The sequence below is a fragment of the Lissotriton helveticus genome (assembly GCF_964261635.1).
Source record: "Lissotriton helveticus chromosome 1_1 unlocalized genomic scaffold, aLisHel1.1 SUPER_1_unloc_55, whole genome shotgun sequence".
Taxonomy (NCBI): Eukaryota; Metazoa; Chordata; class Amphibia; order Caudata; family Salamandridae; genus Lissotriton; species Lissotriton helveticus.
The window spans coordinates 1,635,282-1,641,590 of record NW_027611698.1 but is presented as its reverse complement, the minus strand read 5'-3'; the positions used below and the strand labels follow the sequence as shown (position 1 = coordinate 1,641,590).

General features: G+C 53.8%; 1 pseudogene; it reads right to left on the bottom strand.

Annotated features, from left to right (window-relative positions):
* Positions 1 to 4,350: 4,350 nt before the first annotated feature.
* LOC144806243 (uncharacterized) lies at positions 4,351 to 5,710 on the bottom strand (annotated as a pseudogene).
* Positions 5,711 to 6,309: the final 599 nt, after the last annotated feature.

Genomic DNA, 6,309 nt, shown 5'->3' with positions numbered 1-6,309 from the left:
CACCTAGGTTGTGACCAAGTCACTCACAGTTCCTTCTTAGAATGCGCTAACCCAACACTCTGTGAGACGACACTAGATCTCGCCCAAAGATGCCCCCCGAACCTTACTCCACCGACAGGGCACTGAGCCTCCACGGCCCGACTTACTACACCGTGCCAGCGTATACACCCATAAGGGACCATCACGACCCCGCGATGTCCCTTCCAAGGAGAGCGCATGAAACACCACAGGTGTACAGGTGTAATCCCCCTGCACATCCCCATGAGCCCCCACACAGTGGGTTCATCACCTCCCTTCATGGGAGAACCAATATGCATCAATATCACTGCATACTAGCGCCCGTTACCATCTTTGTCCCGCCTAGCTGCTGCAATATGCATAAATAGAGAGGGCGTCCCTCAATTACAGTGCACAGATGGAGCGCGACTGCCCCAATATGGATTAGCACTCTCCTACATGACCGCACACTTGCACGCGCATATAAACAATCTAGGCTTTTGTAATCCTGCCTAGCAGCGCCAATGAGAAAAATTTGAAAAAGCGCTACATACACCAGCATGCACACCTTTCTTCTATTTTTCTTCTATTTCCTCTACTGCGGGTCTTTCTTCTCAAGAAGTGGAGAAGTGAGGCTCACTGGTTAGAAGCGGCATAACCTGAAGCAGAGGTCGGCTCAGGACCAGGGTTCAATTCCCGACACGGCAGGGTCTTGGGTCAATGTCCGCGGACTCGATAATTCTCGCCTAGGTGCCTACGCTAACCATGGGTCCCACTCTGCAGCTTGCTTAATCTCCACAACGGCCCTAGCAGCGCCGGCGATGCCTGGCTTCACCTTGTGGGTGCCTTCTCACAGGGAAAGCCAGGACGGGTTCCCCAGCGGTATACAGCGCCAGGACGCCCCGAGTGATGGGGTAACAGTGCGCTTTACAAGTATACATACATACATACATTTCCTCTACAACAGGCACCTCCTCAAGACAACAGGAAGCTGAACACGCCCGCTACAAGTGCCCAGGCCAGAACATCTGACACTGCTAACAAGCAACACCTGGCACTTTCTCCTGGTATTTAAGCGCTCTCCACACTGAAGCTCATTTCTCACGGAGCCTCTGCCCGGACAACAGGTTCATTGCGGGCCCAGCGACATCGCGCAGTAAGTACCTGAGCTCGACTTTGTTAACGGTACAGCCACCATTCATGCCGAGCCCTCGAGAAAGTATGGAGAAGGGAACCAACAATGGACAACATGACCACCCTCAAGCTCGCCACCCGGAAACACCACCAACTGATCCGCGCCACCAAGAAAAATGCATACAAGGACCGGTTGGACAACAACGCACACAACTGCAAGGAACTCTTCAACATCGTGAAAGAGCTCTCCAACCCCAACGCCGGAAACAACGACATCACCCCGTCGCAAGACCTCTGCAACTCCCTCGCCTCCTACTTCCACAACAAGATCGCGGACATACACAACAGCTTCAGCATCCAACCGACGCACGCCACGACCGCAGCAACGCCACCCACCACCACCCTCTGCGCCTGGACTCCGATCAGCACCGAAGACACCATCCGCACAATGAACTCTGTCCACTCCGGATCTCCGACCGACCCCTGCCCCCACCACGTCTTCAACAAGGCCGACGCTGTTATCGCACCCCACCTGCAGGACATTATCAACACCTCCTTCGACACCGCCACCTTCCCGGAGAGCTGGAAGCACGCAGAACTCAGCGCTCTACTCAAGAAACCTACAGCGGACCCCACCGAACTCAAGAATTACCGTCCCATCTCGCTCCTCCCGTTCCCAGCCAAAGTCATCGAAAAGACCGTCAATAAACAGCTGCCCGCCTTCCTCGAGACGAATGGATCCCTCGACCCCTCACAGTCTGGCTTCCGAGCCAACCACAGCACCGAGACCGCCCTCATCACTGCCACCGATGACATCCGAGCCCTGATGGACAACGGAGAAACAGCGGCCCTCATCCTCCTAGACCTCTCCGCGGCATTCAACACTGTCTGCCACCGCACCCTAGTGCAGCGCCTCGGCAACATCGGAATCCAGGAGAAGGCGCTGGAATGGATCACCTCCTTCCTCGACGGAAGAACACAGAGAGTCCGCCTACCACCGTACAAGTCAGAGGCCACCGAAGTCATCTGCGGCGTCCCTCAAGGATCCTCGTTGAGTCCCACCCTCTTCAACGTCTACATGAGCCCCCTCGCGGCCATCGCACGCCAACACAACCTCAACATAATATCCTACGCCGACGACACCCAGCTGATCCTCTCCCTGACCAACGACCCCGCCGCCGCCAGAGCCAACCTGCACGAAGGGATGAAAGAGGTAGCCGAGTGGATGACGACCAGCCGCCTGAAACTGAACTCAGACAAGACGGAGGTCCTCATCCTGGGCTCCTTGCCCTCCGCCTGGGACGACTCCTGGTGGCCCCCCGCCCTGGGCTCCGCACCCAAACCGACGGACCACGCTCGCAACCTGGGCTTCATCCTGGACTCTTCCCTCTCCATGACCAGACAAGTCAACGCCGTCTCCTCGTCATGCTTCAACATCCTACACATGCTACGGAAGATCTTCTGGTGGATCCCCACCGAGACCAGGAAGACTGTCACCCAGGCCCTCGTCACCAGCCGACTGGACTACGGCAACGCCCTCTACGCCGGAACCACCGCCAAGCTCCAGAAGAGACTCCAGCAGATCCAGAACGCTTCAGCCAGACTCATCCTCGACATCCCACGAAACAGCCACATCTCCGGACATCTGAGAGACCTACACTGGCTCCCCGTCAACAAAAGAATCACCTTCCGGCTCCTCACCCACGCACACAAAGCCCTACACGACCAAGGCCCGAGCTACCTCAACAACCGAGTCAACTTCTACGCTCCCAAGCGCCACCTCAGATCCACCAGCCACGCCCTCGCCGCCGTCCCACGCATCCGAAGAGCGACAACAGGAGGAAGGTCCTTCTCCTACCTGGCCGCCAAGACCTGGAACTCCCTCCCGACCGACCTGCGCCTGACCCAAGACCACCTCTCCTTCAGGAAGAAGCTCAAGACCTGGCTGTTCGAGCAGTAACGGCACCCCACTCCTAGCGCCTTGAGACCCTACGGGTGAGTAGTGCGCTCTATAAATGTCTTGATTGATTGATTGATTGATGCTGCCCCCGGCCGTGTTTGTGTGTGCATCCTTTTACCGTTACCTTGTTGGGTCCAGACTACCCCCCTCCCCCAACAGCCTTTTTCCTTTTCTTCCCCCAATTTATAGTGCTCATGGTCCTGGCCCCCGGCTGAGCTCCATGCTGAGTTGTTCGCTAAAATCTGGTGTAAGCAACTCCCCTTTTAATGTTTTATTCCTTCACCACTGTTTACTTTGGTTACGGTACTTAGGATTAATTTCACATACATTAACGCATATTTTGAGATCGGCCACACTTTCACTACCCGCCACTGACGCCAACACAACCGCCTTGTCTGTGGTCACCTCTAGGCACCCAGCGCGGCCTCACTGAATGCTTTTAGCCTGCTACAAGGAGCCTTTACTTAAATGTTATGTCTGTTTTCTTTACCCCCACAGGTACAACTCGAGAGGAAACACCTCTTGCACATATAAGCACCATAGTGTGTGTGTTACACACAGGGCACTGACAAACTCATACAAACCCCTGTAATACCCTACACATATAAGGTCCTGAAGAAAGCCAGTAGAAGAAAATGCCTGGCTGAAACTAGTTGATCGCACAGGACGTCGGAGGCCTGAAGCCCACCGTGCACGTCCAAAAGCCTTTGTTTTTATTGACTGCCTGGGGCCCACCATTAAAACAGTCTTTGGGACCCCTAGGACAGTATTTTAAACCTCACTCAGAGCACACTCACAGCACCCTCACAAACAAAAAAAACCCGCTCCGCAGTAACCTGGCGTCGAATCGGGTGGCGATGATGAAGCATGCCACCAACTAGGTTGGTGGGTGAGGGCCTTCATAAAACCTAACGGTTTTCCACATACAACCACTTTAAATCAGAGCTAGTTCTAATGGATTACTACAGTCAGATTTCCAATTATTAAAACAGAAACCTCATGTATTCAAGATAAAATAACAATTATTTAAAAAAAAAAAAATTTTTTGCAAAGACTTTTATTAAGTACTTAAAAGTTTGCGATACATAGTTTTCAAGGAAGTGGTACCTCCCCCTTAGGGAAGGCAGTCCACTTTAACTTTTTAATCAATGTATTTAAACATTTTACAAGTCGTCAGTTTGAGGTTCAAGAATGTCTGCAGATAGCGTTTGCAGTTTTTAATGGGGCCACTTTAAAGAGTCTAGTGGGGTAGGGAGGTGTTACAGTTCTTCCCCTTCCTCACTTTTCTGCTTGTCCGTGGCTGCATAGTCTCTAAGCAGGCTGAGCACCATCCTTCTGCACCCTTCTCGGTTCACCACCTCTCCATTGGTCACCAGGCGGGTCCTGGCGAACAGGAGAATGTCTTTAATACAGCAAAGGAGCCTCCAGCACCCCTGGATAGCTTCCTCTGTGTGTGTCCCTGGAAACAGCCCGTACATCATGGACTGTTCAGTAATGTTCTCGTAGGGGATGAGGGCTAGCAGTTCTTGGCGTAAGACAGCCCGTAGTCTCTGGGCAAAGGGGCAGGCCCAGAAGAGATGGTGTGCAGATTCTTCTGCGGGGCATCCCCTTGGACAGTTCCTGTGCGGGCACAGGCCTCTGCTGTGCATGAAGGACCTTACTGGCAGGCCCCCCTTCACAGACATCCATGCTATGTCCTTGTGTCTGTTGGTCAGACTTGGGGAGGATACATTCCCCCACACGTGCGCTGCCGTTGCTGGGGCAGGTCGCTTACTAGTTCGGTGGTGTCCCTGGTCCTGATCAGTTTGCGGATTGTCCTGGGCTTCCAAAGGCAAGGAGTGACACAGTTCAGCCCAAATTCACCCACAAACTTTTCCACCTCCCTGTAGTACAATGGAAGGTCCCAGTTGAAAGTTACTGCATTTTCCCACTTATCCCATCCCAGCCGTCTCCACACCGGGAGGAGGAAAAAGCGGAAGACTTTGTAGGCAGAGTGGTCCTTGTTCATATTTAACAGAGTTATTCGGATGCAGCCACACACAAAGAAAGCCCTGAGGATTGTTGGGATGTCGGGGACTGCCTTCCCCCCTTTGCGGTGCTCCTTGTGCATGACCGACCGTTTCACCCTGTCCATCTTTGAGTGCCAGACGAAGTGGAACACCATGCTGTTTATGGCCCGTGCTACGTTGGCCAGGAGTGGCCAGGCCTGTGTCACATATTGCAGCACGGGCAGGGCGTCGTTCCTGAGCACCAGAGCCTTCCCCTCAATGCTCAGGTTCCTCAGGCTCCAGAGACCCAGTTTCTGCTTCACCTTGGCCAGGTGTTCATTCCAGCTCTTCGCTGCTGCCCCATGTCCTCCAAACCAGACGCCGAGGATCTTCATCAGTCCTGCCTCGATGGGGAAGGGGAGAGGCTCGTTGCAGAGGTCCCATCGCCCGAAGAGTTTGGCCTGCGACTTGTCCACGTTGATTCACGCCCCTGATGCCTTTCCGAAGTCTGTGCATGCCTCCAGCAGGGATTTGGCTGATTCTCCATCCGCGCAGAAGAGGGTGACATCGTCCATGTACAGCGAGCACTTGACCTCCTTCTTCGCATCGACGGGTGTCTGGATCCCTCTGATGTTTGGGTTCTTCCTGATGTACTCGGCAAGAAGTTCTATAACCAAAACAAACAGAGGTGGCGAGAGCGGGCAGCCTTGTCTTACCCCGGACCTGATAGGAAAGGGGTCTGTTTTACAACCATTTACAATGACTGAACTGAAGATGTCTTTATACATTACTTTAACGTAACCGCAGAAGCGCTCCCCCAGCCCAAACCCGTGTCGTACCCTCTCCATGAACTCATGGGAGACGCGGTCGAATGCCTTCTCCTGATCTAGACAGACCAGGGCAGCCGGGATCTTGCGGTCCGTGATGTACTGGATCGTGTCCCTTATCAGTGCCAGGCTATCTGCGCCCCTGCGCCCCGGGACCCCACAGGTCTGGTCTGGGTGTACTAACTCTCCCATGGCGCCCTTCAGTCTGTTCACTAGCGTCTTTGCAAGGATCTTGTAGTCTACATTCAGGAGAGAGATGGGACGCCAGTTCTTTAGGTCACATCTCTCCCCCTTATGTTTATACAAGAGAGCAATCATTCCTTCCCTCAGAGTGCGGGGCTTGATTCCCTCCCTCTCCATCTCCTCATACACCTGCAGGAGATCCGGTCCCACTAGGTCCCAC